At 47.1% G+C, this 24,233-nt stretch overlaps 1 long non-coding RNA gene across 1 annotated transcript in view; it reads right to left on the bottom strand.

The window, feature by feature from the left end:
* The window catches only part of LOC102152007, a 31,118-nt gene extending 7,448 nt beyond the window's left edge, over positions 1-23,670 (bottom strand). The window contains exons 1-5 of the long non-coding RNA XR_005386085.1: positions 23,228-23,670; positions 4,514-4,657; positions 3,584-4,089; positions 2,154-2,436; positions 1,627-1,727 (exon numbers count right to left, since the gene is read on the bottom strand). This is a non-coding gene — a long non-coding RNA (uncharacterized LOC102152007). The remainder of the gene's footprint in view (positions 1-1,626; positions 1,728-2,153; positions 2,437-3,583; positions 4,090-4,513; positions 4,658-23,227) is intronic.
* Between the last annotated feature and the right edge of the window lie 563 nt (positions 23,671-24,233).

The following is a 24,233-nucleotide window of genomic DNA, read 5'->3' as shown; positions in this document are numbered from 1 at the left end:
TTTTTGGTCTTCTGCTCATCATGAGATTCTGTGGAAAACCCAATACTGTATCCGTCAATCCCCATGTTACCTCCACTCACCTCACATCTTTCCATCACTCCTACATTTCTCCTTCTCCTGTCATGTCCTCTTGTAGAAGACCACCACATTTTTGCAAATCTCTCACTTTAGAACCGAATTCTCCACCGGGAAGCACCTATGGCCACCTCCTAACACGGTTTAATTAATCGTGGCCACACGAAAAAGGATTTCTGCATGCCTGAGATTAAGTCTGAAGAGACGCATATTAACCTACCATGGGTGGTTATTCAGACCACAGTCTCCTCCTTTTTAGAAAAGACTTTGAGTGGAGACATTGAGGGTGTTGGTGTCCACAAAACAAGTTAGACCTGACAGAGAAAATCGCCTGTCACGAAGCACCAGAGCCCGTGATGGGCGGCCACGGCTCTTTCTCCCATTGGCAAAGGCGATGTAAATACATGATCCTTTCAGCCTGTTAGCATTGGCCTCTTCTCGCCCCTTCCCAGCCTACTTTTCCTAAATGTGCTCCTTCTCCCATCCAGTGGTAATTTGCCCTGTGTCGCGGAAACATATTTCCTCCTCGTCGTTGCATTGTTTCCCTACAGAAATGTCAGTCTTCTGAGAGACCCAGGTCAGCCACCTAATAGCGATGTGACCATTTACACCCTCGGCCTGGGTGGTGTCCCGCCCCGAAGACACATGCGGAGGGCTCTTGGCGGAGAAAGGCCCACGAGGAAGGAGATGCTATCGTGTGGGCTCTTAATACCCTGTTCTTTGGAAGTCACTGCAGAGCGGGATTACATTAAATCAGGCTGCATGTACTTATTCTCCCGCGACCTCATCAAACAAGGCTTGCGTCCCTAGGATCAAACACCCGATCTTCACAGGCTGTGTCAGCAGGTTGACTTCCCCATCCATCAGGCTCAAGGCTGGAAGGCATGAGCCCTGTCGGAGGTGCTGGCAAGGAGCGTGCTTTCCCCTGGCCGTTCTTCCTGCCGGCAGAGAAGGAGAGGAAGACTAAGACGCAGAGATGCTATTTGGATGCAACCGGTGGCCTCGGGGGCAAGGCGCCAGCGAATTGTGATTGTAGGCGCGGATGGGTCGCTCCCAAGAATAGGACCCTCTTTCTTACTCAGAAGCTCGAGTAATTGACCACCGGAGCTGCTTGAGTTGTGAGTATCGATCAGTGACAGTCCGGGGCTCTCATGCCATCACTCGTCCGGGGAGGCCTAATTAACAGAGGCTTGCTTGCTGAATTAGATAAAATTTAGTGTCCACCGAAATTAATGTGATGTTGTCTGAGCATCCTTCACCGTAATAGTGGAAAATCAAGTTTAAGTGGTGGGAAGGGGGGTCCTAGTGAAGGCTGAGGCCTTTCACCGTAGCCAAGAAGTAGCTTTTCCAGAGTTTGCAGGGACCAGCCAGAAGAAATACTGTCAATTTGTCCCGACACCTGACAGCCAGTGTTTCAATATGATCACTAACGGTTATGCCGAGTAACTAACATGGAGAATTGTCTGCCGCGCTGGCCATTTTCGTTTACTTTTGCTCTACTGAGAATTGGGGTGTTTCTTCCATTAAAGATAAGAAGGAATGCAGACTTACCATGATTTGGTCGCATTTCGAAATCATGTGACTTTGAAGGTCAGCATGTAATACTTTGAAAGGCAGAAGTGGGGAGGACTATTTCAGATGGACCCTGAAATCTGTAAGAAGAAAATTCAATCAACTCACTGTTTCAGAGGCCAGAGCTTTTTTTTTTGTGTATGCGATTTTGTAAAATGTGGTTCTTCCTATCATACCCCAATTAATCGGTGGTGCGACTTTTTAAGTAGCCCTATCAGGATTCCACAGATGTCCGTCAAGATAACCCTAGTCTTTTGTATAGCACTCTCTAAATGGGTAAACATTTTGTCTTTCTTTTTTTTTTTTTTTGAGAAATTATAAGAAAAAAGAGTTAGGATTAAAACCATATCAATAGATGCTCTATGAACAATTAGGGGATCATAGCTTTAGAGCCGAATACTTTACAGTCTTGAACTTTAAGGAGTAGGGATGCATTTTTAAAAAATCAATACACATTTCTACTCTCTTCCCTAGGTACTTAAAAAGAGAGAGAGAGAGAGTCTTACCCTGTTTATCGCAAGACTGGTTTGATAGCCAAATATGCTATTGATCTTGGAGTTGTAGTATTGCATTTGAATACGTAGAAAGGAAGGCCTCATGAAAATCTTCAAACCATGCTTCAAAGCTAGACGTCGTTATGTCTGAAGATCCTGTGTTTATTTTGCATGTTTAGCCATGTTCGTTTTGAATTCTTCTGAAAAGAGTCTGGTTTAATTCAGCCACTGAAATAATCGCCTCACAAGCCCACACTTCCACTACCTCCTTCAGGCCACTTCAGAATCAAATGCCCTAGGAAAGAGTCGTCCCTGTGAAGCTCACGGCTGTTTTCGTAGGAGCAAGGGTAAAGTGTATCAGCTAATCACATGCAACATCTCTAGGTCACCTGTTTTAAATCTTAATTTATCCACATAAAGGATCCCTGGAAGATGGATCCATAATTATACTGAGATGATTCATCCTTTTAAATGCTTACATGCACTCTATTGAGAACGTATACCGTAATTCACGGAACCATTATTCCACCCATAGACATTTAAATTATATCCAAATTTCATTGCTATAAACTATCATTTCCTAAGTAGTCTTGTCATAGCCTGTGAGCCAGAAGCAAACTACAGTTGACCCTCGAACAACATGGGGGGTTCAGGGTGCCAGTCCCCCATACCGTCAAAAATCCACCTATGACTTTTGACTCGAAAAGTCGAAAATGTAACTACTAATAGCCCATTGTTGACAGGAAGCCTTACCGGTAATATATAATCAGTCGATCAACACAGAGTTTGTATGTTGTATTACTGTACACTATATTCTTACAATAAAATAAGCCAGAGAAAAGAAAATGTGATTAAGAAAATCGTAAGGAAGAGAAAATCATTTATAGTACTGTAAACATTTGTTTATTGTATATTTATTGATATAGTCAACATATATTGTAATATTCAATATATATTATATACAAATGCCATGTACAAATATACCTGTACATTACATACTGTACACAAATAATTATTGAGTATATTCATTGAAAAATGTCATAAGGGGGTATTATATATATTATAATATATAAGGGGGACCCATGTAATTCAAACCCATGTTGTTCATGAGTCAACTGTATATTTATTACTATTGCTTAAAATATGATTTAATACCTGTGAGGCATCATTTCCCCCTTTAATTACCTGAATTTCTTTCCCTGAACTTCACTGACTTTTTTTTTTTTTTTTTTTTTTTTTGCAGTTTTCTCTGCTTGTAAACCTTAGAATAAGCTTGTCTGGTGCAAGCATAAATCTGATTAATTACATCTTTTTCTCAAATATGAACATGGACGTGTAGGAATGAAAACAACGAACTCTTTTATGCTTTAATACGATCATCTAGGAAGATTCTGTATTTTAACATATTGACTATAATCTCTGCAAGAATGAGATTATGGTACCTGACGAGTTGCCAGGGAATGAGATATATCATAGCAGTGTACTATCAATGTCCTTGACACTGATCCCATTCAACGCCGGCGTCAAACCATGTCGACATTTTTGGACTGGATGCTTCTCATCTCAGCCATAGTCTCCATATTTTCCTTTTGTTCCCACAGTGGAAGATGGCGTTGGTATGTATATTACTCAGGCATCCAATGCCGTGTAACAAATGCACACAAAATGTAGCATCTCGCAGTAACGCACATTCACGCTCTCACAGCTTCCATGGCTCAGAAATCCGTCAGGGGCTGAGCTGAGCATTTGTGGCTCAGGGTACCTCATGTTGTCAGCTGGGGCTGCGGTGCTTTGAAGGCTTGAGTGGGGCTGGAGGACGTGCATGTTGGATGGCTCACTCGCATGGCTGTTAGCTGCACGTCTTCAGTCCTTATGATGTGTCAGAAGAAGCCTCAGCTCTAAACCATGCATCCTGCTCCACTGGGCTCACAAGACAGCCACTGGCTTTCTGCAGAATGAGTGAACCAAGACAAGTGAACCAAAGAGAAAACCGTAGTTAATTTTACGACCTAACTTTGGGATGCATACACCAGCCCTGCACACACAGTAGAGTCCTACTGGCTGTACAAACCCGTCCTGGTACTGTAGATCAGGATTATGTGAGGGTGTGAATAGCACAGGGCAGGGGTCATCTCAGCCCGCTTGAGCATAGCTACAGCAGTGAGAGCGGATACTTTCAGTTCTCTGTCTGGAGCCAGAGACACATCATTTTTATTCAAATTTTCCATTGCATATGGTCCAGTGATTTCCTTTGATAATTTGGCACCATCACCAATGTGTAGTGTAGTGTGTGGGCTACCATGACCACGCTTAGGAGCATGGCCACTAATATTACCTTTAGGGGGAAAAAAAATAAAATGAGAGACAGTTACCTTTAGGGGAAGTCTCTTAAAGTTGTAGAGTTCTTTGTTTTGGCATAATTCTTCTTAGAGTTTAATAATGGTTTCCTTCTCCATAGTTAACTCTTGATTTAGGTTGGACATCATTTCCCCAATCCAATAGAGTGCAAATGGTTTCTGTCAGAGGCACCAGAGATTATACCGTCTGTGATGTACCCAACAGGGCCACATGGTGAACACTTCCAACAATCTGGATAAATGCTTCCTTTTTACTGGCCACATCTCACCCATTGTCAGATCTGTAGCTTGTTCCTGAAAGCTCAGATGAGGTGACTGTCAAGAATGATATATGGCTTCCTGCCCTTCCTTAGAGTCTCTTCCCCTACCCCCATCTCTCCATCTCTCCGTCTTGTTCTGTTTTAGATTACACAGACACACACACACACACACAAGTCTACAATCCAGAAACAGTCATATGCTCCACTGATTCATAAACTATAAAATATAACTTGTTTTACACTGAATTCTTTACTCCATTCTGTGGCCATCAGGTAAGGACGTTGAGATAATTTGTGGAAACTCACCGAATAGAAAAATGAAAGGCACACAATACAATGTTTTACCGTATTGACCAGGAAACTTTCCATCTTTCCTCTTCTTTATTCTTTCTGGTCCACAGTTTGACTGCCCTTAAGTAATCATGAAGTCCATAATATCACTCATAAGGTAGGAACTTGCTGATAAACACTTGCTCATAAACACACATGCACACAAACACACACCCATTTTGAACCTAATTAAAACAAAACTATTTTCAATTTCTACCCCTCAGGCATCTCTAATGTTATAAAAAGTGTCACATTTGGTACCATAATGGTCTTCCATTCAGGGCCTTCTTATGGTCCAGAAGGCAGGCACTCTCGCAAGGAATATGACCTTGGTTTGGGATTGCTAATGGTGTTGAATCACGGTACTTCACTTCTTTTCAGGGAGGTTATGGTAGCAATTAACTTCACAATTCACATGGTCAAGATGACTCACAGTTGAAAGCACCTGAGTTGTCTGAAGATCAATTTTCTTTTAGGATTGTGCTGGAAAGGTTGAAAGCAGGACTGAAACATAATGGTGTGAATAGCAAAGGTCTAATTTCCAGGAAGGAGACTCACCCTTGGGGAGTTTCTCACCTCATTTCCCCCAGGGGACTGAGATTCATTGTGTCTCACTTTTTGACATATTATAGGCTCTCTTATACCTCTCAATAATTGGATTGTTTATTCAAGACATCATATTAAAAAGATGTGGGGAGAGCATTCTTCTGGAGTCTCTTGCATTTTTGCATGTATTACAAGCAGAGGTACTGACAGCTTTCCATCTGGAATGTCTTTCAGGGATGTTTGTGTAGCTAATAGCCTTGGAAGACAGAGATTGTGTCCTCCTCTCAGGTAAGGAGCCAGTTTACTTACTCGCTATTACTTCATTAATAATGTCTTCCATGAGAGGGTAGATCAGAGAGGCTGACCACCCATTCTAAGTATTCAGGTTAGGTTCCCTAACTGCACGTTCCTCTCCTACAACACAACCTACTGTGCGTGCACCTGCCCTGAGGGACCCCAGCCGCCATGCTGTGAGGAAACCCTATGCAGAGAGAGGCTCAGGAAAGAAGAGACCAAGGCTCACCTACAACATGAGTGGGCCACAGATAGGACGGCAGCCCTGACCAACAGAGGGGCTGCAAGCCTATCAGATACCTTGAGCCAGAGGAACCCAGCCAAGCCGCATCTGGCCTGTCCACCCACAGAAGCTGTGAGATAATCAGTGTTTGATGTTTTCAGTGGCTGTGTTCAGGGATGATTTGTCACACAGCAATAACTAAATAATATAAGCCAGGAAGAGTGCCTAGAATGTGAGAGGGGCTCATTAATGAACGTGTAAGAGAAGATACATGCCTCTAGATTCATGGACGTGGTCCTCCTGACTACCAGTCGGGCTCTCTGATTCCCAGAGATGGCATTATGGTTCTCGGATGTCCTGGACAGTGGAGCTGTGGCTCTTCTCAAGAGCAAAAGAAGGGACAAGCCACACAAATCCTATCTACACGACCCTACAGCCAATCCTAGAAATGTAGCTGAGATGGAAGAAATGGGATTTGCTGGAAATCCTCTTGAACAGGATTGAATATTTGGGAGTTACCGTTTTGTGAGCCTACTGCGGATGGCCAATTCCACTGACTCAGGAATAAATAAACAAGTTCTCAGGAATAAATAAATAATCCTTACTCTGGAAGGAGATGATGATTAGCTTTCAGGTTTCATATTTCTCAGTAGGGTATGCAAAACTGGGTAAGCTGAGACCTTCTTCTAAATACATGTTTCAGAGAAAGTCCAGGTAGCCTGCCTGCAGTCCCCACTTGTCTGACCCCTCTGCACTTTGCATAATCTGATTATGATTCTAGGGGCGGGTACTCCTCTTCCCACAGAAGGGAATTCAGAGTAGCTACTATGGTGATCCACCCTGTTCTTCTTATTTGTTTTAATATTTCATTTATTTGACAGAGAACATAAGCAGAGGGAGCAGCAGAGAGGGAGAAGCAGGCTCTCCATTCTGAAGGTCAGACATCTGATGCACAGTGCTGGCAAGGCTGTGTATTTTCTGGAGACATGAGGAAGGATCTATGTCCTTGTCTTTCCAGCTTTTAGAAGCATCCTATATTCCGTGCTTTTAACCTCGCCCTGTCTGCAATCTTGCTTGTGTCCCTTTCTTTTCACACATGTAGATCCTGATGAACCTTGTGCTTGTTAATCACCCTCTTAGTCGGCTTCCTGCAGGACTCAACCCCAGACACCACACTCTGTCAGATTGTGCTAGGAGCACAGTGTCTTGCACCCAACTTGTGAAAAATCTAAAGTTAGGTTCTGGAGGAATTCAAAGATATTTATAGTAAAATAAAAAAGAGAGAAAATAAGAGAAGAACAAGAGGGAAAGAAAGGAAAGGAAAGGAAAGGAAAGGAAAGGAAAGGAAAGGAAAGGAAAGGAAAGGAAAGGAAAGGAAAGGAAAGGAAAGGAAAGGAAGAAAAAGAGCGAGCTACCCTTCAAAGCAGGGTACCCTTCAAAAGATCCTAGAAAAGTCTGTCTTTTCTAGATTTTTCTAGATAAGCAAGTCAGTGTGGCTGAAAGTCTTCTTCAGGGCTGACTAGCTTTTCTAAGGCCATGAGGTTCAGTCCACATTCACACATTCAGGCTTTAGCTGGCACTTTGCCATTTGTCAGTGGAAAGGGGGATCCCATTGGGGTACACTCTCAATTTAAGTAAGTTATTCTTTTTCATTCTTTCTTTGAGCAATGAGTGACTTTCTCACAGAGTAGTTTGCCATTTAGCTGAAACTAGCTTCACTTAGACCAAGTCAAAATGCCAATAATTTTCTTCAGTCACTTTCTTGTTAAATGGAGAGAACCATTGAAATTTTTTATCCACATACCATAAAGAAAGGAAAAAACAAATTACTTACTGAGAGCTCGCCCTATCATCTATCTATCCACCTATAATACATCCATCCATCTTATCTATGTACATATTTATCTATCCATCCATTACACCATCCGTTCATCCTGTCTATCTATCCCTGTATCCATTCCACCATCCATCCTTCATCAATCTATGCATCAACTATTTATTATCTATCATCAATCTACCTACCTACCAAATTATTAATCACTTATTTATCATCTACCTACCATTTGTGTATCATCTATCTACTCATCTTTGTTAAATATACAAAAAGCCTATCAGACCTCCTGATTCTTTCCCTCCCCTCACATCCCATATACAATCTGTTATTCAGTCCTGCTGGCCCCATCTATGTTCTGTCTGGGTACCACTGTCACTCTAGCCAGAAGGCCTTGAGCTCTCATTCCTACACCAGTGCATTAGTCTGTCTCTTGCTGCTTCCTCTCACACTTCCCTCACTCTATGTTCACAACTGCAGATGGAATGATTTTTGGCAAAAATACATCTCGCCTTAACACCCTCGAAGCCTTCCCATTAAGCCCAGGCTAACATGCAGACTTGTTCCCAAGACCCCAAGGCTCCCAGTGACCCTGCCCCCTGCTCACCTCTTGAGCTTCATATCTTCCTGCTCCCCTCTTTGCTCGCTAGCCTCCAACTGACAGTCCTTTCTTCTGTCCTATTATCGACAAGCCCATTTCCCCAGACTCTGCATCTGCCGGGCCCCTGTCATCATCCAGAGAGTCTGAGTGTCATCTCTGCTGGGGAACCTTGGGGAACCTTCCCCCACCACTTGTCGACACTATCACCCCTACCGGCCAACTCAGAATCACTCTGAATCTCTGGGGCATTGTGACCATCCCATCTCTTTGTTTTGCATTCTCCAATACACAAAACAGCATGGTGGCATAAATTATTTCTGCTCACCTATCTGTTTATTGTATGAATAGGCTGCATGAATGTGACATTACCTGTCCTTATCACTGCCCTGTACCTTCACTTAGAATGTGTATCAACACACAGTTGGTGCTCACCAAATATTCACTGAATGAAGGTTTAATGCTTTTGTTATGAACTAAGATAATATTTTTTAAAAACCCTGAGGTTATATGCAAACTAGGTTTTACTTTCTGTGATAAGCACAGGCTTTAAGAACAAAAGTGTAGTAGCCAAAGTGTTAGTAAAACATTGGTCTGCTTCAAGATTCATAAATGTAACTTTTCACAAGCTTTTGGTGGTAACTATAAAGATAATCCTTGAGTCTAATGATTTTTAAAGTGTAAACAATTTAAGCATAAGTGTACATCGCATTCAAGTACCAAAGGCAAGGTGTGTCAAGTATCAAAGACATTTAAAAGAAAGTCATCGATGGCCACACCGTTCCATCCTCAACAAACAAGAAATTATGTTTTCATTTTTAGTCTGAGGTTATTATCCTATAAACACTAGGAAATTGTGTAAAAGAGTTTCAGGGAAAAGTAATTACCTACAGTTACATAAAGGATTGTGTAGTGGAAGAAAAATAATTTTCCTTCTACCGTTCCGAGTTTTCTTCTGAGACCCGTATAATTAAAATGCAGGTTAACAAGGGAAAAACTCACACAAGTTTATTAACACGTCTACCTCCTGTATACATGGGGGATACCCCGGGAAAAATGGAAAACCCAAAGAAGTGGCTTTAGAGTTTGGAATCTGAATAGGCGAAGGGAAGGCGGATGTAGGCGGGGAGAGTAAATGAGTTCAGGAAAGACGACTGGGCCCTTGGAAGAACAGGTGGAGGCATGACAGTTTGTGGCAAAATTTGCCAGGGCCTGGGGTCGAATCTCCTTTCCTGTGACAGGAGACCGTCTTTGTGGTTGATGACAGTCCTGGAGAGGGCATTGACGACAGTTGAATTCCTTTGGGGTGAAGTGTCTTTAGGTAGATGAAGTAAGTTCATGGAAAACCCCTCCGTCCATCTGCTGGTTTTCAAGTGGCCACAACTCAAAATAATCTGTATAGTAAAGTGGCGCATTTTGGGGTGATGTGTTCTGCTACTCTTCGGTCCTGTCCATTGGATTGGCTTCACCAGTAATGTCACAGAATTAAAACAAAAGTAATAGTATTCCATAGCACAAAAAAGCAAAACACAACAGGGTAATAAGAGACCAAGCAATGGGGAGATTCTAACAATGACACAAACTTTCTATTTCCTCCCTGGACGTCTACCTCAATAAAGAGGTCTGAATGTGATGTATTTTGCTGGGGGATCTGTTATCGGTGCTCACAGCTACAAATGCAGACACACAGACCTTTCAGCTTATATTCAGCAAGCAGCCCGAGGTCCAAAGGATACAGGTTTGCGGCCAGAGCAAGCAGTTTTATGTTCTCTTGTCATGATTTACGTTGTGTTTTATTTTAGGTAATTCACGGTTCTGATTCCATGTTGGTTGATTCTCCAGTGGATTTTTCTCCACCAAATCGCTTCTGAGGCCTGTCTACCGAGGTGACGTCACACAAAGCAGGTAACCCGCGTGAAATTTGACCAGTGCCCTGCCGACGGGCTGATGCTATAATCTGGTGTAAATCAACCTTGGAGGGGGATGGGTTAGGGAGAGAACGTTCAAGACGTAAATGGGGCATCTGCTGGAAATGTTCATCATGGTACAGAGGAGAAAGTTGAGAAAAACCATGGGTTTTGAGAGGAATATAACGAGTATCTTTCTACCTAACAAGATCTAGGAGATGGTGGGGATATTTGACAAGATCCTGAGGAACAAGTCCCACAGATTAGAGGGATGTATTGAACGTGGGCTGGAGATAAGGGCCAGTCAATGTGGCACAGTTGGGCCAGTGAGCAATGCTCGGCTTTTAGAATACATTAGATGCTTTAATCCGGTGTCCAGAAGAGAGCAGTGCACATTCCTGCCCCATATGGAAGTTGGTAGAGACTCAAAGAAGCAAAGAATGTTTGGAATACCTAAAATCTGCACTGTGTGACTTTTGTCAACAGAGAAGGATGGGTGATGTTGCAAAGAATCTATACATGGTCATTGGAATTATTCACTCAGTGTCTTACTCTTGTCGTTTTCTTTATTTTTTCCTTTCTCTCTCTCTTTAAGACACTGCTGGGAATTCCACGTAGAGAAGCTGTGACCTATGTAAGATAGTAGATGTCACTCGCCTTGAAGGGGGACTCATGATCTTAATAAAAAGACCTGTGTGTCTCTCTGCTTCGAGATTTTAGACTCTAAGAGCCAGGCATTGAGTATCTCGGTCTCCCTGTTGGTATGGGGTCGAGCCTGGGGTCGAGCCTTTGGTTGGACACATACTCGATGATTGATAAACGGGTATTGAAGAAGTGAATGAAAAGTGGAATGGCATTGCGTTGACACCTTAAGTGGTGTGGGGTCTTAGAAAGGACGAGAACAGTGAGCTGAGTGTTTGTGAACATGGTTCCATCTTGGCTCAGGCTTTAAATGGTGGATGAGCTTTAGGGGAAAAGACCCTGAACGTCGCCCGATGGACGTGAGCAAGACGTGTTGTGCTTACATCACGCAGAATCTGCGTCGAAAGAGAGATGCGTGTAGTGGATAGGACACCAGAGCCCAACTAGTGCCTTGGCATCAAACCCACATCCGTTTATAAGAGATGCTGGCCAATTTGTCCTATGTACGAATGGTCTTCCTTATAAAGTTTTTAGGGTTTTTTTCTTTGGTTGAGGGGAGTGCCGGGGAAGCTGTGATGGAAGCATATTACAATTCAGGCGTCTGCCATGTTGCTCCTTCTTGCCTCAAGGCAAGACAGCGATGGGAAAACAAACGTTTATAACATTAAGGAGTGGAAGGCAAAATTTTTTTTTAAGGCAAATTTTTTGACAGGGGAGTTACCTAGTGATCATTGGTTGACAGACTCCTTCCCATGCAACCAATGATCACTAGGTAACTCCCCTGTCTGTGTGTGAGCTCAGAACACCCTCCCGGGACACAACACAGTAAAGGTTCCGGAAGGGTCCATTTCTCTGACAACGGGAAGCATCAACGAGGGAAATAAAACTTGCAGAGGAATGCTCAGATACGGAAATGACGGATCTCTTGCAAACGCGCCCCAGGTAATTGGTACTTGGCGAATGAGTTTTGTAGGTGAGGCATTTGCCGAGTGGAGGAATTTTGAAAGAAAGGCAAAATAAAACTGCAGGTGATGCAGTGTCACGGTTTAGTAAGTTTAGGGGGTGTAGCAGGGAGCCCCCGGCTTGTGGCTGGTGTATGTGGAAGACAGTGAGGCCACCACCTTCACTTTTGCGTCCGATTCTTTGCCATAACTGGCCCCACGTCTCCCGCCCATCCTGGCGCCTGTCTCAGGGCCTGGGCGATCGCTCCCTCACGGACCCATTCTCAGATTATTCCAGAGATTGTGGGAAAAGAGAAGCATGTCTACACAGATGGCACATTCGTTTTCACGCCGTGGTCTGTGGGCACGAGGCGCCGACCTGACCGAGACCGTGCTCCAGGAAGTCAGGGTCACTGGGGTGGCAGGGAGCTCTGTGCCTACCTGCCTGCAGGTGAGGGTCGATCACGGCTCCTTAGCAAATGACCTGGTGAAGCCAGGGTCAGGCTCCAGGGGGCTCCCACCCTCCGAGCTGCCTGACGCAGACCGAGTGGGCCCCCCAACGAGCAGAGGCCCGCAGCCCCTTTGAGCAGGGACTGCTCGTGGCACTTGTGTCCCTCGTCTTACAGTCGGTGTCCCCACAGGGCCAGTCCCTTGGTCTCCTGCTGTGCCCCAGGCATGGCATCCGATTCCAGGAGGACGAGGCGGCCGGCCCTGAGCTCGGGCATCGGGTCTGCTGCTATGATCCAGCACTCGCACCCCTGGGGATGTGCGGCATTGGACGCGGATGACGTGGGCACCCCCGGTCCCCGTGCAAGCCATGAAGAGGAGCCACCGCAGCGTGGAACGAGGCCGAGACCACCCGTTGCCGGGTGACGGTTCCAGGGATGCAGCCGAGAAGCCTGTGCTCGCGGCCCCACGGTGCTTGCATCCTTCATGGAAAAGCGCAGCTGCATCCGGCATCCCGTGCGTGAGGAGCCCACTCATGGCTTCACCGCTGAGCCCGTGGCCCATGATGGCCAGAGGAGTAAGAGGCCTGTGCTCCGTGCGGCGCTCGCAGGATCCCTCTCGCCCCCAGTTTCCCGAGCGATGGAGTGGGGCTGCCTTTCGACGAGGGGCCTCGGGGCTCACTTTTCAGAGGCAATGCTCACGTGCTTGATCGCGGGAGAGGCGTCCTGGAGGAACCCCCAACTCTGACTCGGTGCATGCACCCAGATCTCACGCTCTGCAAATGCCTTGCCCAGTCCCACGGCACACGGAACGCTCGGGGCCTTTCTCCGTGTTTCTCTCCCACAGACACATTCGTGCCGAGTGGCTGCTGACCGTAGGCTGCCTGGAGGACGTGCCTCGGAAAGGCCGGGCCCGGGGTGGCCGTCGTTAGCGCATCTTCTCCCGTTGTCAGCAGTCCCAGGCAGGTTTGCGAGTGGCCCAAGCTCAGAGACAGCGTGGGCGCCTGTGGGAGCCGGGAAGCCTGCGGGGAGCACTGGGAAGAAGTCAGCCCCTTGCAGAACGGCTTCCGGATGGTCAGTACGGCTCGGTTGGGCAGTGGCAGGCCCTGAGCCCGGCGGGGACTCAACAGCAGCCACTTCGCGAGCCGCGGTCTCACCTGGAGACGACCCACCTGCTCGGAAGGCAGCCATCCGCACCTCGGAAGACGAGGCCTCAACCGCCCAGATGCCAGCAATGCCCTGACCTCCGGCGATTTTGCAAACCAGAGCTAACCTCAGCCGGGACGCACTGTCCCCGACCTGAGATCCCCTTCCGAGGTCTCCGTTCCCCTGCGCCTTTCTGAAGGAGGCCAAGCCCTACTGAGATGACAACTACTGACCTCACGGCCCCGGAGCAAGCCTGTGACCCGTAGGGTCTGTTCCTACAGCAGAACCAAGCCTTGAGCCTCCAATGGGGATTCGGAGACGCAGAAGCCTTTCCTTGCCATCATGTCCCAAAATGGGAGAGAAATCGCATTTGGGGGAAATGCTGTAGGTGGAGTCGACCCACGGAGAGCACGCGGGACACCAAGTCCTCGGGGCTTTACAGATGACACGATGGGCCTCCAGGATGGGTGGGCCCACAGCCTGTTGGAGGGATGCGCATCCCTCGAGAAGAAGAGCCGTCTGTGTTACCCGGACATGAGGCAGTGCCAGGCCCGCGAAGGCTTGATGAATGAGTGCCGGCTTCCTCCCCAGGGGTCACCCGTGGAACGGAACAAGAGGAAGCGCGGACGACGCTGGAAGCTGCCTGGCTGCCCGGCTCGGTGGGGGAACCTGCCCCCCTCGGCCCCTCTGGGCACCATCCACGTGCCCTCCGCGGCCACTTGGAGCTCCCCGCTTGCCGCACGCCGCGTTCTCAGCAACGGGCGCTGGCCTGTGTCACCGGGTCCTCCGGGCCGACGCCAAGGGCGCGGAGGCACTGTCCCCGGAGCCCTGTGCCTTGCTTTCTTGGGCGCACTGAAGCCTTGCTTTCATTCCCTCTGCAGGGCACATGCTCAGAATAGCTGAAATTCCCAACATTCACCAGGAGGGCCCATAATAAATTATTGACTAACACATAAAGGCCGTTCCAGAGCATGGGAAATGGGCTCGGAAAGCGGCCTGCAACCCCCGCCCGCAGCCACCGCATCATAAATGAGTCCTGTTGTTGGCCACCCGGCTGTCCCCGTCCCCATCTTTCCTTTCTCAATGCCCGCTCCTAAAAATAGCGCACAGTCAGCGGCGGTCACAAAGCACGGCCTTATGGCTGCCAGGGGTATTTGAACCCTGGTGGGGTGTGTGCCGCGCCCCGGTTCCAGTGGCTTCCCAGTTGGGTATTCAGAGGGCCGATTCATTGTGTGGCGGGCACCACCGCGTCCCCATCAGCCCCCGACAATGAACGCTGTCCGCATAACAAATGCGGCTTTCTCGGGCTGCAGCTAATGCGACGTATTCAACAGGGAAGGGAGGCGGCCCCGGGCTTTCCAGCCATACCCCTGGTTTTATTTAACCCTGCATGTGTCAGCCCCATCGGAAAGCCTCTGGAATTTTCTTCTGCTGCTGCTTCTTCTTTCCGCCCCTGCGGGGTCTGAGAGCGAGGCGCTCGGAAACCCCCGCTGCTGACGGGCTGCTCAGGCTTGGAGAGCTGCCTTCGGCCCTGCACATGCACAGGATGCTCAGCTCCCTGCTCCTGACGTTCACGGAAGCAGTTGCATCGAAAGAGGCTCAATCTCACCTCGTGTCAGTCTCCGTGTCTCGTGCAGCCTGCGGGAGCTGCTCGGGTGCACCGAGGGAGCATTAAGGCTGTAAATCAAGCCTGGCGGCGGTGGCAACACACCAAGAATGGTGGGCCTGGAGACCTGGCACAGTCACAGCTCCCCCTGCCATCCCCAGGTGCCCCAGGAGGAAGCATGCAGACGGTCCCGTGGGCCCTGGTGCTGATGGAGGCCCGCCCCCTTGGCAAGCCCTCCCTTTGAGACGCTGCGGACGCTGCCTGTTGCACCCGAGAAAGGGACCCAAAAGCCCGAAGCCCCTCTCTGTTCTTCCCAGGCCGCATGCCTCCTCGTATTGGCGCCTGAACACACACCAAGAGGTCCGGAATAGCCTTTTCCAAATGCATCTCTATTGCGAGAAATATCACGCGCGGTGCAGGGCCCGGGTGGCCAAGTATCTCTGCAAGCGACCAGAGCAGCTCCAGAGCCCGCTGATGCTCGCGGCAGCTCTCATAGTCCACAAATTTTCCGAAATTAGAGAGGAAGGCCGGGCTTGTTTACGGGCAGCTAGTGGACGCGGAGACTGTCACCTCTTTTCACGTCGGTGTTGTCGTTTCCAGGTAAGGAGCGACCATGGGGAGCTTCGGAGAAGACAAAGCAGGATCGACTACGGAGCCTGGCACTTCGCCGTATCCGTTGGCTGGCTCTGTTGGCCTTTCTGGGTCTTTATCGTGTCGCCTCTAGAAAAGGACTTGGGGTGACCTCCGTAAAGAAGCAGCACAGCATAGACACGGGAAGGTCTTGGAAGCAAGTGCACTAACCAGCGACATCAAACTTTCCCCTTAACTCTGCATCAGGGGCCAAAAACAACACAAAGGAGTGGGAGGGAGAAGCTATTCATGTTTTTCATGGTCAGAGAAACGACGCAGCAGAGCTGAGTTCCTCCTCATGCCTGGGATGTCCTCTGAACATCAGCTTTATGCTAAGTGCGCTGGGAACTTGATCTGGGTTCTTGATTCTTAACGTCTCAACCGTGCAGGTGGTTCTATGCTACGGTCTCTCTATGCCCGATGTCACGCCGTCAAGGAAAGAAGAGCTTTCCGCCTTGACTAGACGTCATCGAGGTCAAGTACTCTGTTATTAGAGTCTCTAGATTTGCAGGGCTGACTCCTTAGGGGTTTTCCCCCCTGTGTTTTCCCTTGTTTGGGCTTTTTGACCATAGAAACCACTGACAGAGCAAAATTGCTGCGTGTAGCAAGCAGCCTATGAGGGGAGCCGGGGTGGCTCCTGTCCGTTAGGCATCCAAGTCTTGATTTTTGGCTCAGGTCACGATCTCGGGGTCATGGGATCGAGCCCGGTGCTCACTGGGGAGTCTGCTTGACATCGTCTGCCTCTGCCTCTCGCCCACATCATGTGCACACACTTTCTCTTTCAAATACATAAATAAATCTTAAAAAAAAAAAAACACGATCATAGAAGCAACGTAAATATTGCCTTTGGACTCAGACCCAAACCGGGTCATATATGGTGATGCATTCCCTCCCCAATGGCTTTCGCTTTCAACTAGCGGACGACAATCTAGGAACATGCTCCCTGCAAATCCCACCTGAGCTAAAGTGACCCCCGGAGATTTGAGTCGTGTGTGTGCACATGTGAAGAATAAGGCTGCCGTGGCCCCGTGAGAGTTCAGAGCCAAGAAAACAGCTTAGGGCAGGCTGGTTACAGCGTCTGCTCCAGTCACAGGAGGATATTTCCACGGCCGGGAGTCCTCTGGGAGTGAAGCTTCTCGAAGCCGTGCACACGGTCAGGAAACGCCGTCGGACGTTGCACTGTGCTCGTGTTCGGTGCCTCACCTGGTGCTTCCCAACAGCCCTGCGAGCGCCCTTCAGTTGTAAACAGAGAAACCACGCGCGGAGAAGTTAAACGGCTGGACAGAGCGTCGTCCTCAGTATCGAAGACACAGAGGGACACCAGGTCCAGAGCATGGATGCGACTCCCTAGCTCTTTCCCCCGGATGTGGGAAACGGATCAACCCGTCACCAGTGACCCAGCAACATTTGCAAGGTGCCACACGTCTTCGGTGTTCCTTGGAGCCTTCCCCCTCTGGGGCATAAGGAAGTACCGCTTTCCCGGCCACTCAGAGAACCCACACCCACTGAGCCCACCGAGCCGCGGAAAGGGGAAGATGGCCCGGAGTCTGTCTCTGTAATCTGCTAATGATGACTCCAAACGTAAGCGCTGGAAATATCCACACGTGTTGGCAGATTCATTGTGTACTATTTATACCAGGGGGAAAATGGGCAGAACCATGCGCCATCCTTTCACCCCAAAAGGAGCAGTTAGATGCAGAATGGGCTTGTTTTGTTTTAGAAGAGCATCTGCAGGTGTTCAGCTGTAGTTTCAAATAATGATTCATGACAGGGGCAGGTGCATGTGATGTAGAATTAGCTGGACACATTGCAAGTTAGGAAATTGTGTGTAGGGGGCACCCGGGTGGCTTGGGTTGAGCGTCTGCCTTCAGCTCAGGGCATGATTCCTTCAGCTCAGGAATCAAGTTCTGCATCGGGCTCCCTGCACGGAGCCTGCTTCTCCCTCTGCCTGTGTCTCTGCCTCTCTCTCTCTGTGTCTCTCATGAATAAATAAATAAAATCTTTCAAAAAATTGTGCATAGAGCATCCATTTCGAAGCTTTAAAGTCCTACGGACGACTTGCTCAAAATGCCCCTCACCACCTTCGTGGTTTCCCACTAACAGGGTCTCCAGGGGGAAACAACAATTTACACTTGTAACCAGTTTCTAGCTAATGCTGATGCTACCGGCGCAGGGACCCCACTGAATTAATCAAATATGCATGAGGCGCGTTGTGAGAGCCAACCCTCCTGGTAGGGCGGTCATTGTCCCCGGGGTGCTGGAACTTTTAGGAAGTAGCAGCATCCAGTGGCAACGTGAGGCGGCACAGCCACTGTCAGAAACACATTGGCATTTCTTCAAATAAATTGCAAAATGCAGTTAGCACATGATGCTCCAGTTCCCCGCCGAGGCACCGACCTAGGAGGAGTGCGCACAGGCCTTCAAGCAGAGGTATGCACACGTGTGTTCACAGCCGCACTACTCGCAGGCAGCAAGGGGTGCACACGGCCCACGTCTCCATCAGCAGGTTAACAGATGCACAAAACGTGGCCCAGCTCCACCGTGGAAGAGGTCTCGGCCACTGAGGCCACGTGGTGATGTTGTCACACCTGCGACGATGTCGGGGCGACTGCAAAGATCCAGACACGCAAGAGCACATTGTATATGCTTCTGTGCATATGAAACGTCCAGAATAGGGGAATGCATCGGGTCGGAAAGCAGATGAGTTGGTTGCCTGGAGCTGAGGTCAGGGGCCACGGCGGAGCGACTGCTTCATGGGTACAGACTTGCTTTGGGAGCCGCGGAAGGTGCAGAAATTAGGTATCGGTCATAGTTGCGCTGCATTGAGAACGTGCTAGAAGCTTCTAGATTGTACGTTTGTAAATGGCCAATTCTATGTTATATAAATGTCACCCCCTATTTTTTAAAATGTCCATACAGCACACTAGCGATTCTGATTTCAGCGTTCTAGGACCTGGCTGTTTTTATTTTATTTTATTTTATTTTATTTTATTTATTTTATTTTATTTTATTTTATTTTATTTTATTTATTTATTTTATTTTATTTTATTTTATTTTATTTATTTATTTCATTTCATTTCATTTCATTCCATCGTATTTCCTCATATTTCATTGTATTTCATTTTATTTTTATTTTTTATTTTATTTTACTTATTTTATTTCATTGTATTTCATTTCATTTTATTATTTATTTTATTTCATTTTATTTTATTTTATTATTTATTTTATTTTATTTCATTGTATTTCATTTTTTTTTCATTTATTTATGATACTCACACAGAGAGAGAGAGAGAGGCAGATACATAGGCAGAGGGAGAAGCAGGCTCCATGCACCGGGAGCCTGATGTGGGATTCGATCCCTGGTCTCCAGGATCGCGCCCTGGGCCAAAGGCAGGCGCTAAACCGCTGTGCCACCCAGGGATCCCTCATTTTATTTTTTATTTTATTTATTTTATTTTTATTTTATTTCATTGTATTTCATTTTATTTTATTTTATTATTTATTTTATTTTATTTTATTTCATTTCATTGTATTTCATTTCATCTTATTTTTAATTTTATTTAATTTTATTTATTTAATTTATTTAATTTTATTTTATTTATTTTATTTCATTGTATTTCATTTCATTATTTTATTTTATTTCATTGTATTTCATTTCATTTTATTATTTTATTTTATTTCATTGTATTTCATTTCATTTTATTTTATTATTTATTTTATTTTATTTCATTTCATTTCATTTCATGTATTTCATTTTATTTCATTTTATTTTTTATTTTATTTATTTTATTTTTATTTCATTTCATTGTATTTCATTTTATTTCATTTAATTTTTAATTTAATTTAATTTATCTTATCTTATTTTATTTTATTTATTTTATTTATTTTATTTTATTTCTAAAAGGCCCCTGAGTGGCTCTGCATCTGCCTTGGGCTCAGGTCATGACCTCAGGGTCCTGGGATCGAGCCCCGCATTGGGCTCAGTGTGCAGCAAGGAGTCTGCTTCTCCCTCTCCCTCTGTGCTCTCTCTCTCTCTCTCAAATTTCATTTATTTATCTTAAGAAGAAAAAAGAGAGAGAGAGAGAGAGACAGGAGGGGAAGAGAGAGAATCTCAAGCAGACTCCCGATCCGGAACTCGGTACCATGACTCTGCAACCATGACCAGAGCTGACACCAAGGGTCAGATGCTTGAGCCCCTGAGCCACCCAGGCGCTCCCGAGGTATTTTAAATTGCTTTTCAGATGATTCTAATGGGCAGCCCGGCTTCACTGACCTGGTGGGGATTCAAACAATAGCAACAATGACGGGCAATAACTGGGTCTTTGGACGTGGTTCAAGTGAAGGAGCATGAGAATGGGAAGACTGAAGCTACAACTTTAGCAGGTGGTCCCCATGCCTGTGCTGCTCGGCGTCCAGGGACCAGCAGCATCAGCCTCACCTGGAGGCTTGTCACAAAGGTGGACTGTCCAGCCCCATCCCCACGCCGCCAGAAATACAATCTGCCTTTTAATAAAATCATGCAGGCCTTGTGATATCGTATTTCATGGAACGCCGGTGTGTGGACGGTTATTACTACTTCCCCCGACACAAAGGGTCTGTACGGCCCAGATGTTGCCTGGAAGCACGTTAACCGAATTCGTATCCTCCTGTATCTATGAACCTTTGAGGAGCTCGTGCATCTGACACCCTTGCAGGAGCATTGCAGGGACGACGTGCAATCGTATTGCAAACCGTTCAGAGAATGCAGCTCCTTCTAGAGGAACGCTTTACGATCCTGAGGGGGACTAGGCTTCCGCAAGGAGAACTCTGACAGCTGCTGCTCCAGGACGGTTTTCAATCTTCTGCACCGGCTCCATCCAAAGTGAAGCTTGAATCTGCTAAAAGTCCAGGAGCGACCCTGCATGTCCGTACCCAGAGACACTGGGTGAGAAGTGTTAGATAGACACGAATCACGGGCTACACTTCAATGTGAGTCACAAAACAAGGGAAAGAGGGGCAGGATCCCTTCACGACTCGGCTCTTTGTCATCCTCACTCTTGGAAGATTTGGAGGTTTCAGGCCTGCAGTGAAGATAAGCTAGAGAGACCATGTAGCATGCCCGTACCCAACACGTTCCTGAGAAATTCTCAAGCACCCCAGACTTTTCTTCCAAGCCTTTGTAGGCGAGCTGGGCTCAGCTAATGCCCAAGGGAAAGTCTAATACATCTCTTTGAAATCCATCTTGAGATGACTCAATTTCTATAAATAACAAAAGTACCCAAACAGGAAAGAAAGTTCATGAACTTGTGCAGGGAACGTCAACAGCCTTCTTTATCCCATCAATGAACTTTTTTTTTTTTTTTTTGTCCCTCTGTATTTCCCTGAAAGTCTGACAAGCCATACTCAAATTTGTTTTTCTGGAAATAGCAATGTAATTTTTAACCCGGCGTGAAATATTCAAGAAGTGGGATGGATGCGAACCTCAGAGGTCACCCATGAAATTGGTCCCAATATTGAAGTGATGAAAAATGATTCCGCCCATTCTGTGTGTCAATCTGTTAATATCACATCGTAGATGGGATGCTGATGGTCTCTAACCCCTCAGACCGAAGGTGCCCTCAGCTATCACATCTCGGCAAGATTCACGAATTGATTAAAATAACCATTTTTAGAGAAATGAAGACAGGTTCTTTTTTTTTTTTTTTCTTGCCTATTTAATGGAGTCAAAAGAAGAATTCCCAGCCAAGCCCACATTTCTCAACTCAGTTAAACTGATTTCCATAGACGACGTGAGGGGTAGAGAACACAAGTGATTCACAAACGGTACACATGAAGGGGCCAGCAAAAGGGAAATGATGCTCATTGCTGTTTGCCTGCAAGCCCCTGAGAAGAGTGTTTTTTAAGAAACCCCTTGGGGCGCCTGGTGGCTCAGTCGGTTAAGGGTCCACCTTCAGCTCAGGTCATGATCTTGGGGTCCCAGGATCGAGCCCCATGTCAGGCTCCCTGCTCAGCAGCGTCTCTGCTTCTCCCTCTCCCTCTGCCTTTCCCCCTGCTTATTCTCTCGCCAATAAATAAATAAAATCCTTTAAAAAAAAGTTTCTTTGTGAGAAATTGAACATCTGCTTCTTTCTTTCCCGGACAGAAAACAAATGGCAAGGTATCTTTAGCTCAATGTGCAGTTGTTTCTATGTGACAGGGATTGTGCAGGATTTCCTTGTGGGGGCATTTCCAGGGATCCACAGACCACAACCTGGGGACCAAGTGCAGCCCAAGACCTGGTTTCATAACGTGCCTCTGGATCGCAGCCGTGCCCGTATATTCACAGATCGTCTGTGGCTGCTTTCACTTGGCAAGGAAATAGCAGTCAGGTGGTGGTAAGAGGGACCAGCAAACCTAACACATCTACTGTCTGGCATTTTGCAGAAAAGTCGGGGGCACCTGGATGGCTCAGTCAGTTAAGCGTCTGCCTTTGGCTCATGCCATGACCCCAGGGTCCTGGGGTCCAGCCCTGTGTAGGGCTCCCTGTGCAGCGGGGGTGAGGGGTCTCCTTATCCCTCCCCCTTCTCTCATGCTCGTGTGCTCTTGCTTACTCTTGCTCTCTCCCCCTCTCAAATAAATAAAATCCTTAAAAAAAATAAAAAAAGAGAGAGAGAAGAGAAGTCTGCCAACCCCTGCCCTAAGAACGCCTCTGTTCACGAGGCCGTCTCTGTGTGCATCTCGTGATGGGACAATTTAAACGCCGTATATACCGTTTCTATCTACGTGTGATGGATACGGTAGGGTGCCCAGATATTTGGCTAGAGGACATGAAATGAGCATTGGATCAGTAAGACTGAGTGAAGCAGGTAGCCCTCTCTGGGGTGGGTGGGCTCCATCCAATCAGGTGACGTCAGGAGTAGATCAAAGAGGTGGAAGAAAGGTTGAGTTCTCGGACTGATGGTTTGAGCTGGGCATTGGGCCCCTGCCCTTGAACTGGCGCTTGTAGCCTCGGCTCCCTGGGTTCTCAATCCTTCACACTCACACTGAATTACCCACCACGGGCTCTCCTGGGCCTCCAGCTTGCAGATGGCAGACTGTGGGACTCCTCAGCCTCCATAATTGTGTCAGCCAATTCCTTATAATCAATCAATCCACTCCTCCTTCTCTTTTTCTCCCTCCCTCCTTCCCTTCTCCCCTCCCTCTATGCCTACCCCATATATTTCCCGTTGGTTTAGTTTCTCTAGAGAACCCTGACTGATGCCAACAAACATTATCTATCAAGTTTTCTTAACTCTTCTACGAAACTTCTTTGAACACCAAGTATGCGTAAGGTTAGGTGAAGATTAGGAAGACGAAGAAAACAGTTCTTACCCTGAAGACGGCCTCTCTACAGGCCAATGACAATCAATTGACGTAGAGCATCAGACGTGGCTTGAGCAACATCTTCACAAAGTCCTACTTTATTTATTCGCAAGAGGAATCAAACCCCAGCAGTCCAGGGGGTGCTCAAGGTCTCAGAAGAAAGACGGTTATGTCAAGAAGTCTTCACAAGTGCCACGTGTGACACGGGGGCCATCGCAGGGTACAAAGAATGGGCAGTGCCCAACGCAGGTGGGGTTGAAGGAGCTCAAAGTGATGGTTTTCTGGAGTAGAGCAAGACCTGTGGGTGGCACGTTTCCAAGGCAACCCCTGCTCCTGTGTTCCCTGTGATGACACAATGCCTGAGGGCTCTGAGCCTGGCACCCAGCTGAGACAGGCGTGCGAAATAAAGCCAATAGGCCTCCGCTTGAATGCGGGCAGGTTCTGTGTCTACGCGAGTCTGCATGTAGCTCACAGGAAGACTTTTCCACGGTGAAGCCACAAACCACTTGGAACGACTTCACTTTTGAATGTGTTAGTGGAGTGGGTTGGATCGGAAGAGGAGAAAGCCTGACTCTCGTGTCAGAGAAATCTCCCATCTCTTGACGATTTTTCTGCTGGGACTTGATAGGGTGTCATCTGCTTTTCCTTATCATTTAGCATCTAATGAGAGATACTTGCTTCCAGACGGGTCTTCTGTTCAAATTCACCAGGCAGCCTGGCGTGGCATATCCACTGGTCAGGTTCTGAACGATTTACAAGTCGACGTTCTCTCCTTAATGCGGGTGGGCTCGGGGCGAGTGAAGGGTGGCCCGCGATGTCATTTGGGAGGAAACAGCCCCGACTTAAAAGCTGGCAATCCATCCATCCATCTGCTCTCTTTCTTCTCCCTTGCCTGTCATCAGCCAAAGACGTCCCTGACGGGTTAAGTTAATCTGTGATAGAGAATGTGCCACCGTGGGCAGCGTGTTAGCCTTTGGTAGATGCCAGAGACAAACGCGCGCCTCCACGGGGAAGC

This window comes from Canis lupus, chromosome X (genome assembly GCF_011100685.1).
Source record: "Canis lupus familiaris isolate Mischka breed German Shepherd chromosome X, alternate assembly UU_Cfam_GSD_1.0, whole genome shotgun sequence".
Lineage (NCBI taxonomy): Eukaryota > Metazoa > Chordata > Mammalia > Carnivora > Canidae > Canis > Canis lupus.
The sequence above is the reverse complement of the archived record's forward strand: the minus strand, read 5'-3'. Positions and strand labels throughout refer to the sequence as shown.